Here is a 13,817-nt window from a genome sequence, read left to right as displayed (position 1 = left end):
GCTCAGCTTTTGTGGAGGAAAGAACTTAACCAAGAAGGCCGTGACCAGCTTATCCCAGGAGTCCAGGCTATCTTTAGGTTGAGAGTCCAACCATGCTCTAACTCTGTCTCTTATAGCAAAAGGGAAAAGCATGAGCCTGTAGACTTCAGGATCTACTCAATTAGTCTTAACAGTCTCACAGATCTACAAGAACTCAGTTAAGAATTGGTAGGGATCTTCTGATGGAAGTCCATGAAACTTGTAGTTCTGTTGCATCAGAGCAACTAATTGAGGTTTCAGCTCAAAATTGTTTGCTCCTATGGCAGGAATTGAGATGCTTCTTCCATCAAACTTGGATGTAGGTGTGGTATAATCACCAAGCATCCTTCTTGCATTATTGTTGTTAGGTTCGGCTACCATCTCCTTTTCTTGTTTGAAAATTTCAGCAAGGTTGTCTCTGGATTGTTGTAATTTAGCTTCTCTTAGTTTCCTCTTCAGAGTCCTTTCAGGTTCAGGATCAGCTTCAACAAGAATGCCTTTTTCCTTATTCCTGCTCATATGAAAGAGAAGAGAACAGAAAAAGAAGAGGAATCCTCTATGTCACAGTATAGAGATTCCTTTATGTTAGTAGAAGAAGAAAGAGAATAAGAGTGAAGAAGAATGAATAATCCAAACACAAGGGTGAGGATAGGGGCAGTGATTGGAGATGAAGAGAAGTGTTAGTAAATGAATAAATAAATAGAATAAGATGAGTGAGAGAAGTTTTCGAAAACAATTTTTGAAAAGGAGTTAATGATTTTCGAAAATTAAAGGGGAATTAAAATTAAAATTAAAATTTGAAACAATTAATTAATTAAAAAGAATTTTTGAAAAAGAGGGAAGTATTTTCGAAAACTAGAGAGAGAAAATTAGTTAGGTGGTTTTGAAAAAGATAAGAAACAAACAAAAGTTAATTGGTTAGTTTGAAAAAGATTTGAAAATCAAATTCGAAAGGATAAGAAGATAAGAAGATATTTTGAAATTAAATTTTTGAAAAAAAGATAAAATTAAAAAAAAAGATATGATAAAAAGATATGATTAAAAAGATATGGTTGGAAAAGATTAATTTTTTTAAATTAAAATTAATTACTTGACTAACAAGAAACTAAGAAATAAGATTATAGAATTTAAATATTGAACCTTTCTTAACAAGAAAGTAACAAACTTCAAATTTTTGAATCAATCACATTAATTGTTAGCATAATTTTCGAAAATAAAGATAAAATTAAGAAACAGATTTTTGAAAAATATTTTAAAGAATTTTTGAAAATTAATAAGAAAAAATGAAAAAGATTTGATTTTTGAAAAAGTTTTGAAAAAGATAAGATTTTTAAAATTGAAAATTTGACTTGACTTACAAGAAATAACTAATTTTAAAAAAATTTGACTAAGTCAACTCAAATTTTCGAAATTTTGAGAGAATTAAGGAAAATATATTTTTTTATTTTTGAATTTTTAATTATGAGAGAGAAAAACATAAAAAAATGACTCACAACATGAAAATTATGAATCAAAACACATGATGCATGCAAGAACACTATGAATGTCAAGATGAACACCAAGAACACTTTGAAGATTATGATGCACATCAAGAACATATTTTTGAAAATTTTTTACGCAAAGAAAATATGCAAGACACCAAACTTAGAAATCGTTCATGTTTAGACACTATGAATGCAAAAATGCACATGAAAAATATCATACAACACAAAATAAGAAAATTTAAAGATCAAACAAGAAGACTTACCAAGAACAACTTGAAGATCATGAAGAACACTATGAATGCATAAATTTTCAAAAAATGCAAGAACAAGATGAATATGCAATTGACACCAAACTTAAAACATGACACTATACTCAAACAAGAAACATAAAATATTTTTGGTTTTTATGATTTTATGAATTTTTTTGTATTTTATTTTATATTTTTCGAAAAACATATAGGAAAAAGGAAGTAATGAATTCAAAGTCGTCAATTAAAATCTCAGAAATCATACCAGGTTAGTGTAAAGCTTGAAGGCCAGCCAAGCTTCAGCAAACCATTTTGAAACTCTAGAATTCATTCTTAAAAACTCTGAAGGATTTTTCGAAAATAGAGGGAGAAAATTTTTTTGAAAGATTTTTGAAAATAAATGAAAAGAAAATTACCTAATCTGAGCAACAAGATGAACCGTCAGTTGTCCAAACTCGAACAATCCCCGGCAACGGTGCCAAAAACTTGGTGGACGAAATTGTGATTCATACTTAAATTGTTGTTCGGAATTGATTCCCTAGTAATGGCCCCAAAAACTTGGTGCTCAATACCATGGTCTAAACATAATTTCACAACTTTGCTCAACTAACCAGCAAGTGTATTGGGTCGTCCAAGTAATAAACCTTACGTGAGTAAGGGTCGATCCCACAGAGATTGTTGGTATGAAGCAAGCTATGGTCATCTTGTAAATCTCAGTCAGGCGGATAATAAATGGTGATAGAGTTTTCGAATAATAATAGTAAATAAATTGAAAATAAAGATAGAAATACTTATGTAGATCATCGATGGGAATTTCAGATAGGCGTATGAAGATGCTGTGCTCCTTCTGAATCTCTTCTTTCCTACTGCCTTCATCCAATCCTTCTTACTCCTTTCCATGGCAAGCTGTATGTAGGGCATCACCATTGTCAATGGCTATATCCCATCCTCTCAGTGAAAAAGGTCCAAATGCTCTATCACGGCACGGCTAATCATCTGTCGGTTGTCGATCATGTTAGATTAGAATCCCTTGATTCTTTTGCGTTTGTCATCACGCCCAACAATTGCGAGTTTGAAGCTTGTCACAGTCATTCAATCCCAGAATCCTACTCGGAATACCACAGACAAGGTTTAGACTTTCCGAATTCTCATGAATGCTGCCATCAATTCTAGCTTATACCACGAAGACTCTGATCTCACGGAATGGAAGGCTCGGTTGTCAGGCAAGGGGCAACATGCGTCGTGCATCAGGAATCCAAGAGATACACACTCTAGCTCTCTCTTGTAGAACGGAATTGGTTGTTAGGCACGCGTTCATAAGGATGGATGATGATGAGTGTCATGGATCATCACATCCATCAGATTGAAGTACGAACGGTATCTTAGAACATGAATAAATCGAATTAAATAGAAAATAGTAGTAATTGCATTAAAACTTGAGGTACAGCAGAGCTCCACACCCTTGATCTATGGTGTGTAGAAACTCCACCGTTGAAAATACATAAGTGATAAAGGTTCAGGCATGGCTGAATGGCCAGCCCCCAAAACGTGATCAATAGTCTCCTAAAATGAATAATGGAATAAAACCGAGACCAAAGATGTAACGTGGTAAAAAGACTCTGAATACAATAGTAAAATGTCCTGTTTATACTAGACTAGCTACTAGGGTTTACAGAAGTAAGTAATTGATGCAGAAATCCACTTCCGGGGCCTACTTGGTGTGTGCTTAGGCTGAGCTTGAGCTTTACACGTGCAGAGGCTTCTTTTGGAGTTGAACGCCAGGTTGTAACGTGTTTTTGGCATTCAACTCTGGTTCGTGACGTGTTTCTGGCATTTGACTCCGGAATGCAACATGGAACTAGCATTGAGTGCCAGTTTACATCATTTAATCTCAAATAAAGTATGGGCTATTATATATTGCTAGAAAGCTCTGGATGTCTACTTTCCAATGCCGTTGAGAGCGCGCCATTTGGAATTCTGTAGCTCCATAAAATCCATTTCGAGTGCAGGGAGATCAGAATCCAACAGCATCAGCAGTTCTTTGTCAGCCTTTTATCAGAGTCTTGCTCAGGTCCCTCAATTTCAGTCAGAAAATACTTGAAATCATAGAAAAACACACAAATTCATAGTAAAGTCCAGAAATGTGAATTTAGCATAAAAACTAATGAAAAAATCCCTAAAAGTAGCTAGATCCTACTAAAAATTACCTAAAAACAATGCCAAAAAGCATATAAATTACCCAATGAAGAGGGGTTTAGTTGTTCATAGCTCTGGAAATGGAAATTGAAAATGAAAATGAAAAGTGCGTTCAAGATAAACTGAATTACAAATAAAGCAAAATACAGAGTGTTTACAAATTTGGATTCCCCCGATCCCGATCTCCTTTCTAGTTCAAAACTACCCCTATATATACTACTTCTCTGCTCTTCAGTTCAGTCTATAAGTCTTTGGATGTGGGCATTTGCTCAATTGAAGCAGTTACAAACTTAATGGGCTTAGCTCAGCTTGCTGAAAGAAGTTGAGTATAAATTCTGGTTCGAAGATGTTAGTGACGCTAACTTTGTCACTAACATCCCAACCCTCTTGAGCTACGTTAACCCCAACATTAGTGGCACTAACGTGACCACTAACATAGCCTTTCCTAACTTTTGATAACGTTAATGGTGTTAACTTCACCATTAACGCTACAACCATTCTTTCTTCCACATTAATAGCCCACGTTAGTGGTGTTAACGTGGCCATTAAAATGGACATATCTTGGCTCGAAGACGTTAGTGACACTAACTTTGTCACTAACGTTGCAAACCTCTTCCCCTTCTATGTTAGTGCCCATGTTAGTGGCACTAATGTGGCTACTAACGTTGGCTCTTCTCCCTTGCTCCACGTTAATACCCACGTTAGTGGCGTTAACGTGGCCACTAACATGGGTATCCTAGGACATTTCCAATGTTAGTGACAAAGTTAGTGTCACTAACGTTAGCTCCCTTTATGCTCCACGTTAATGCCCACGTTAGTGGCACTAACATGGCCATTAACGTGGGCTTATGTTGGCCTTTCTAACGTTAGTGGTGTTAACTTCACCACTAACGTTGGAACTTCTCTTTTATTCCATGTTAGTGGCACTAACGTGGGCTTAAATGGCCTTCGAAGACATTAGTGGTGGTAAATTCACCACTAACGTTGCAAGCTTACTTTTTCTCTACGTTAATGGCCACATTAGTGGCACTAACGTGGCTCTTCTCTGCTTCTTTTCCCCTGAAACCAGACAAACAAAGTGCATCAAAGCCTTGCCTTAGATCATGAGGTTATTAAAATCATGCATTATTCCCATGAAATCATGTAAAATTCATAATATTTTCTTGGATCAATATGTAAGTGCATATTCATCCAAATGCTTGCTTATTGCCTAAGAAAATGCATGAAACTACCTAAAATACATAAAGAAAAGGCTAGTAAAACTAGCCAAGACGCCTTGGCATCACATGGAAGTCATCTTTATCACTGATCTTTGGCCGGAAATAGAGGATCTCTTCAATAGCCTCCTCTGTCACCATAATCTGTCTGTCTCTGAGGTGAACTGCATCAAGGGTCGCCCGGTGATAATTATAGTAAAACTCCTGGACCCAAGATGAGTTCACTCGCACCAAATCTCTATCGAGAAATACCCAACCGCGTTCCTCAATCTGATGCTCAGTAAACTGCGACATATCAGAGGGAACAACCAACTTCTTCTCCAAAGTGAGGTTCCGCTGCTGAAACTCGTAGATAAAGTTGCCTCGTAGATAAAGTTACATTCGCCAACTCAGCGGATGGATGTGACCTTTTCCTCTTACTAGAGGTGGCCTTAGCTTTGCATTTTCCTTTGTCAGCCATCCTGAAAAACAGAATTCACGGGATATAGAATATCAAATAAAATTAGAGGAATGGAAAGCAAACAGTATACAATCAAACAGATAGTAAATAAGAAATAGAAGAGTTAGAACTAAAACATGAGGTGAGTGTATAAAATATAATTTCTTGGAATGGACGGAAGATAGAATTCAAAATCAATAAAAAATCGCATTCCAAGAAATTAAACACAATAAGATTTAGAATGCTTGTCTGTTAAGAAATAAAAATTATTATGCCTTAAAAGAATTTAAAAAGAGTTGATTGGAAAAGGAAAAATTAAAGAGAGAAGTTAGAAAGGTAGTTAAACCAAAAGTTAGAAAAGAAAGTTAGAAGTTAGAGGCATAACAATTAATGATCCTAACCAGGATAATTTCAAAAATTTTTAAAGACAAGCATACTCACATTCATGAAATGAAGTGCAAGTCATTGATGATGAAAGTGTAATGCATCATAAGCACGAAGAGAAATGAAAGTCATCATCAATGCGTTTGATCACTTAAGTGCAAAAATTGGTGTGGAAGTATTAAACATGTACTCATTTAACCCAAAGTAAACTGAAAACTAAGAGTTTATTAAAAATGGTTACAAAAGTAAAAATGCACCAATAATTACAACTGGAAAGAACCTCAATAAAAAAGGAACAAGATTAGTCCAATTTTGAAAATTTAGGAAAACAACTTCAATGGTTAAGGAATTAAAAATAAAATAGAACCATGAAAAAGAAAAAGTATTGACCAAACTTGAAAAATGAAAAACATAAAAGATGTTCAAAATCGAATGGTTGACAAGGGCCAATTTGATATAGAAATTCATCAAATAGCTCCTTGATGCCGTCAATCATTAATTCAAATAAAAGGGAACCAAAATGGGCGAAAACCAGCCGACCAATTCATGAATTGAGTTTGGTAATAACCAAATGAAACCAAAGTCAAAATGTACCAAATTCAATTCACAAATTGGAAATTATAGCACAAAAATTTTAGAAAAATTCGGCAGCATTCCGGCAGTAAATTGAGCATTCCCAAAATACAATTAAGCAGCAAATTCAACCCATATGAATTCAAAACAATTCCAACTTAAGTAGCAGCATACGAATTCATATAAACTAAAGTAAATAATCAATCATGAGCAGCAACAAAAGGAAATCACTGACATCATCACATACATGAAACAATCAAGCACAAATAGCCATTCAGACAACAAAAACAACAAAATTAAAACCTAAATCCACTAGAGATTCAGATTCGCTAACCACCTAAGAAAAACTAAACATGCAATTCTGAACTAACTAATTCAACAGAAATGAAATTAACTACTAAAATTAAAACCTGAATTTAATTAACAGAAATGAAAATTAGAATTAAAAAATAGCAAGAAGCTTGAACCTGAAGGAAGACAAAAAATGGAAATGGAAAAGGTCAGGGAAACTGGAAAAGGGAAGAGCTGCTGCTCCAGAGGTGGCAGAAATGGTGGTCCACGGTGGTGGCAGAAGCACCAGGGGAACTGAGCAAAAACAGGGGCGTGCTCTAAGACAATGCTCGAAGAATCAGGGAAGGTGGTGAACTGAATAGAGGAGAGAAGAAGGGGGGTAACAGTGGTGGGTGGCAGGGATGCCGGCAGCGAAGGTGGCCAGAAAGAAAGGTGAAACAGGCAGAGAAAGGGGGGAAGCGAGAGAAGGAATAAAAGAAAGAAAAGGGAGGAGAAAGGGTGGTCAGCGATGGGTTACGGAGCCGCTGGACTGAGGTATGGTGTTCGGAGATGATGGATGATGGTGGTTATGGAGGTAGGAGGGGAAGAGAGGGAGCCAGATAAACGTTGGGGAAAAGATGAAAGGGTCACGCGATTGAGCTAGGGCTCTTCGCGTCAGGAGTTAATGAATTCCATCCATGTGTACGCATTAGCGACGCATAAACGTGGAAGGGGGAAATGGGCATTAACGCGTACGCTTGGACGATGCGTACATGTAGAAGGAATTTGTGCTAGATGCACAGTTCCCACATGCCTTCAGTGCAACTCTCGGTTAGGACCGTGCGATGGCACAGTGCTGACACGATCCTGGCACGTTTCATTTAGGCTCCAGAATGAAGGGCTCATGCGTATGCGTGGGATGAAGCATAAGCATAAGAGGGCTAATTCTTTTGTTTTCAAAGAAGCATAAAAACAGAATTAAACACTTGGTGGACGAAATTGTGATCACTATTCTTTAAGTTGTATGAAATTATTATTGTGACACCAGTTGAATTCACAACTCCGTTCAACTAACCAGCAAGTGTACTGGGTCGTCCAAGTAATAAACCTTACGTGAGTAAAGGTCGATCCACAGAGATTGTTGGTATGAAGCAAGCTATGGTCACCTTGTAAATCTCAGTTAGGCAGATTAAATCTGTTTATGGGTTTTTGAAAATAAAGATAAGAAAATAGAAATAATAAAAGGGATAGAGTACTCATGCAGATTCATTGGTGGGAATTTCAGATAAGCGAATGGAGATACTGTATGGCTCAAGGACGCCTGCTCTCCCACTGCTTCACTCAATTCTTCTTACTCCTTTCCATGGCAAGCTGTATGTAGGGCATCACCGTTGTTAATGGCTACATCCCATCCTCTCAGTGAAAACGTTCCTATGCTCTGTCACAGCACGGCTAATCATCTGTCGGTTCTCAATCAGGTTGGAATAGAATCCCTTGATTCTTTTGCGCTTGTCATCACGCCCAGCCTTCAGGAGTTTGAAGCTCGTCACAGTCATTCAATCATAGAGTCCTACTCGGAATACCACAGACAAGGTTTAGACTTTCCGGATTCTGATGAATGCCGCCATCTATCTAACTTATACCACGAAGATTCTGTTGGGGAATCTAAGAGATACACATTCAAGCTCTTGTTGCATGTAGAACGGAAGTGGTTGTCAATCACGTGTGTTCATAAGTGAGAATGATAATGAGGGTTACTTATCATCACATTCATCATGTTCTTGGGTACGAATGAATATCTTGGAATAAGAATAAGAGAGGTTTGAATAAAAGATAATAGAATTGCATTAATACTTGAGGTACAGCAGAGCTCCACACCCTTAATCTATGGTGTGCAAAAACTCCACCGTTGAAAATACATAAGTAAAAGGTTCAGGCATGGCCGAATGGCCAGCCCCCTGAAACGTGCTCAATGGCCTCCTAAGATGAAGAATAATAAAAAACTGAGACCAAAGATGAAACGTGGTCAAAAGACATCTAATACAATAGTTAAATGTTCTATTTATAATGAACTAGCTCCTAGGGTTTACATGAGTAAGTAATTGATGCATAAATCCACTTCCGGGGCCCACTTGGTGTATGTTTGGGCTGAGCTTGATCAATTCACGAGCTGAGGCTTCTCTTGGAGTTGAACTCCGAGTTATGACGTGTTTTGGGCGTTCAACTCCGGATCATGACGTTTTTCTGGCGTTTAACTCCAGACAGCAGCATGAACTTGGCGTTCAACGCCAAGTTACGTCGTCAATCTTCGAATAAAGTATGGACTATTATATATTGCTGGAAAGCTATGGATGTCTACTTTCCAACGCCGTTGAGAGCGCGCCAATTGGAGTTCTGTAGCTCCAGAAAATCCATTTCGAGTGCAGGGAGGTCAGATTCCAACAGCATCAGCAGTCCTTTTGTCAGCCTTTTTCAGAGTTTTGCTCAAGTCCCTCAATTTCAGTCAGAATTTACCTGAAATCACAGAAAAACACACAAACTCATAGTAAAGTCCAGAAATGTGAATTTAACATAAAAACTAATGAAAACATCCTTAAAAGTAGCTTGAACTCACTAAAAACTACCTAAAAACAATGCCAAAAAGCGTATAAATTATCCGCTCATCACAACACCAAACTTAAATTGTTGCTTGTCCCCAAGCAACTGAAAATCAAATAGGATAAAAGAAGAGAATATACTATAAATTCCAGAATATCAATGAATATTAATTTAATTAGATGAGCGGGACTTGTAGCTTTTTGCTTCTGAACAGTTTTGGCATCTCACTTTTTCCTTTGAAGTTCAGAGTGATTGGCGTCTCTGGGAACTCAGAATTTTGGATAGTGTTATTGACTTTCCTAGTTAAGCATGTTGATTCTTGAACACAGCTACTTATGAGTCTTGGCCATGGCCCTAAGCACTTTATTTTCCAGTATTACCACCGGATACATCAATGCCACAGACACATAACTGGGTGAACCTTTTCAGATTGTGACTCAGCTTTGCTAGAGTCCCCAGTTAGTGGTGTCCAGAGCTCTTAAGCACACTCTTTTGCTTTGGATCACGACTTTAACCACTCAGTCTCAAGCTTTTCACTCGGACCTTCATGACACAAGTACATGGTTAGGGACAGCTTGATTTAGCCGCTTAGGCCTGGAATTAATTTCCTTGGGCCCTCCTATCCATTGATGCTCAAAGCCTTGGATCCTTTTTACCCTTGCCTTTTGGTTTTAAGGGCTATTGGCTTTTTCTACTGCTCCTTCTTTTTCTTTCTATTTTTTTTCGCCACTTTTTTTTTTCGCAAGCTTCCTTTTTCACTGCTTTTTCTTTCTTCAAGAATCAATTTCATGATTTTTCAGATCATCAATAACATTTCTCTTTGTTCATCATTCTTTCAAGAGCCAACAATTTTAACACTCATAAACAACAAGATCAAAAATATGCACTGTTCAAGCATTCATTCAGAAAACAAAACGTATTGTCACCACATCAATATAATTGAATTAAATTCAAGGATAAATTCGAAATTCATGTACTTCTTGTTCTTTTGAATTAAAACATTTTTCATTTAAGAGAGGTGAAGGATTAATGGATTTTATTCATAGCTTTAAGGCATGGTTACATACTAATGATCATGAAGTAGAGACACAAAACATAGATAAACACAACATTAAAAACCAAAAACAGAAAGAAATAAAGAACAAGGAATGAATCCACCTGAGTGAGGGTGGCGCCTTCTTGAAGGTCCAATGGTGCTTTTTGAGCTCCTCTATATCTCTTCCTTGCTTCTGTTGAATGATTCCTAGTAATTTTGGTGTTTCTACCCTTAGTTGCTTCCAATATTTGTGTGGAGGATAACTTATTCCCTGAGGTATCTCAGGGATCTCTTGATTTGCAGCCACATATTCTACCACTGAGCTATGACGGCTTATAGTCTTTCCATCTCCCAAGACTCAGAGGTGGAAGCTTTTGTCTTCCCTTTGAGGTTTCTCTGGCCTTAGGTGCCATTAATGGTAATGGAAAAGCAAAAAAGCTATGCTTTTACCACACCAAACTTAAAATATTGCTCGCCCTCGAGCAAGAGAAGAAAGAAGAGAGGAAGAAGAAGAAGAAGAAAATGGAGGTGAGTGAGGGGAGATGGATTCGGCGATATGGGTGGGATTGGGTGGGAAAGAGAAGTTGAATTGTAAAGGTAGGTGGGGTGTATGGGGAAGAGTGGATAGATGTAGGTGGTGAATGAAAAATAGAAGGAATGACCATGAATGGAAAGAGAGAGGGTGAGGTAGGTGGGGATCCTGTGAGGTCCACAGATCCTGAGATGATCCTGTGGGGTCCACAGGTCCTGAGGTGTCAAGGAATTTCATCCCTGCACCAAATAGGCATGTAAATTGCCTTGGCACACCATTCTGGCGTTTAAACGCCCATTGGTGCACGTTCTGGGCGTTCAACGCCCATGTAAAGCATGTTTCTGGCGTTGAACGCCAGTTTCATGCTTGTTACTGGCGTTCAGCGCCAGTTTTTCCTCTCTGGGCACATTCCTGGCATTCAGCGCCAGGATGTTGCTTGTTTCTGGCGTTCAGCGCCAGAATGGTGCTCTGTTCTGGCGTTGAACGCCGGCCAGATGCACCTTACTGGCGTTGAACGCCAGCCCGTGCGTCCTCTAGGGTAAAAAAATTTTTTCTTCTATTTTTGACTCTGTTTTTAATTTTTTTGATTTTTTTGTGACTCCTCATGATCATGTACCTAATAAAACACAAAATAACAATATAATAAAAAATAGATAAATAAACTTGGGTTGCCTCCCAACAAGCGCTTCTTTAATGTCAATAGCTTGACAATGGCTCTCATGGAGCCACAAGGTGATCAGGTCAATGTTAGTGTAGTCCCAACACCAAACTTAAAGTTTGGATATGGGGTCTTAACACCAAACTTAGAGTTTGGTTGTGGCCTCACAACACCAAACTTAGAGTTTGACTGTGTGGGTTCTTCTTGACTCTGAACTGAGAGAAGTTCTTCATGCTTACTCTCTTTTGTCACAGAGGGATGGCCATGTGCCTTAAACACAAGGTAGTCCCCATTCAATTGAAGGACTGATTTACCTCTGTTGACATCTATCACAGCTCCTGCTGTGGCTAGGAAAGGTCTTCCAAGGATGATGCAATCATCCTTTTCCTTCCTAGTGTCAAAGATTATGAAATCAGCAGGGATGTAAAGGCCTTCAACCTTTACTAGCACGTCCTCTACTATTCCATAAGCTTGTCTCAATGACTTATCTGCCAATTGCAATGAGAACAAGGCAGGTTGTACCTCAATGATCCCTAACTTCTCCATTACAGAGAGTGGCATAAGATTTATCCCTGACCCTAGATCACATAGAGCTTTGAAAAAGCTCATGGTGCCAATGGTACAAGGTATTAAGAACTTGCCAGGATCTTATTTCTTTTGAGGTAGAGTTTTCTGAATCCAAGTATCTAGTTCACTAATGAGCAAGGGAGGTTCACTTTTCCAAGTCTCATTACCAAACAGCTTGGCATTCAGCTTCATGATACCTCCTAAATATTGAGCAACTTGCTCTCCAGTCACATCTTCATCCTCTTCAGAGGAAGAATAGTCTTCAGAGCTCATGAATGGCAGAAGGAGATTTAATGGAATCTCTATGGTCTCTGTATGGGCCTCAGATTCCCTTGGATCCTTAATGGGAAACTCCTTCTTGCTTGAGGGACGTCCCAGGAGGTCTTCCTCACTAGGATTTTCGTCCTCCTCCTCCCTTGTGCATTCGGCCACATTGATCACATCAATGGCCTTGCACTCTCTTTTTGGATTTTCTTCTGTATTGCTTGGGAGAATACTGGGAGGAGTTTCAATGACTTTCTTACTCAGCTGGCCCACTTGTGCCTCCAGATTTCTAATGGAGGATCTTGTTTCATTCATGAAACTGAAAGTGGCCTTTGACAGATCAGAGACTATATTGGCTAAATTAGAAGTGTTTTGTTCAGAATTCTCTGTCTGTTGCTGAGAAGATGATGGATATGGCTTGCTATTGCTCAGCCTATTACGTCCACCATTGTTAAAGCCTTGTTGAGGCTTTTGTTGATCCTTCCAGGAGAAATTTGGGTGATTCCTCCATGATGGGTTATAGGTGTTTCCATATGGTTCACCCATGTAATTAACCTCTGCCATGGCAGGGTTCTCAGGATCATAAGCTTCTTCAGAAGCTACCTCTCTAGTATTGTTGGATGCATGTTGCAATCCATTCAGATTTTGAGAGATTATGTTGACCTGTTGAATCAACATTTTGTTCTGAGCCAATATAGCATTCAGAGCATCAATTTCAAGAACTCCTTTCTTCTGAGGCATCCCATTATTCACGGAATTCCTCTCAGAGGTGTACATGAACTGGTTGTTTGCAACCATGTCAATGAGTTCTTGAGCCTCTTCAGGCGTTTTCTTCAGGTGAATAGATCCACCTGTAGAATGGTCCAATGACATTTTCGAAAATTCAGAGAGACCATAATAAAATATATCTAATAGGGTCCATTCTGAAAACATGTCATATGGACATCTTTTGGTCAACTGCTTGTATCTTTCCCAAGCTTCATAGAGGGATTCACCATCTTTTTGTTTGAAGGTTTGAACATCCACTCTTAGCTTGCTCAGCTTTTGAGGAGGAAAGAATTTATCTAAGAAAGCAGTGACCAGCTTATCCCAAGAGTCCAGGCTATCCTTAGGTTGTGAATCCAACCATATTCTAGCTCTGTCTCTTACAGCAAAAGGGAAAAGTATGAGTCTGTAGACTTCAGGATCAACTCCATTCGTCTTTACAGTCTCACAGATCTGCAAGAACTCAGTTAAGAACTGATAAGGATCTTCAGATGGAAGTCCATAAAACTTGCAGTTTTGTTGCATTAATGCAACTAGTTGAGGCTTCAGCTCAAAGTTATTGGCTCCA

The 13,817-nt window shown here is 38.2% G+C and overlaps 1 non-coding gene across 1 annotated transcript; it reads left to right on the top strand.

The window, feature by feature from the left end:
- Positions 1-13,411: 13,411 nt before the first annotated feature.
- On the top strand, positions 13,412-13,519 carry LOC112719196 (small nucleolar RNA R71). Its single transcript, XR_003161507.1, has one exon. It is a non-coding gene; the product is annotated as a small nucleolar RNA R71 (small nucleolar RNA).
- The last annotated feature ends 298 nt before the right edge of the window (positions 13,520-13,817 follow it).

The sequence above is a fragment of the Arachis hypogaea genome, chromosome 10, assembly GCF_003086295.3.
Source record: "Arachis hypogaea cultivar Tifrunner chromosome 10, arahy.Tifrunner.gnm2.J5K5, whole genome shotgun sequence".
NCBI classification, from domain to species: Eukaryota; Viridiplantae; Streptophyta; class Magnoliopsida; order Fabales; family Fabaceae; genus Arachis; species Arachis hypogaea.
The sequence above is the reverse complement of the archived record's forward strand: the minus strand, read 5'-3'. Positions and strand labels throughout refer to the sequence as shown.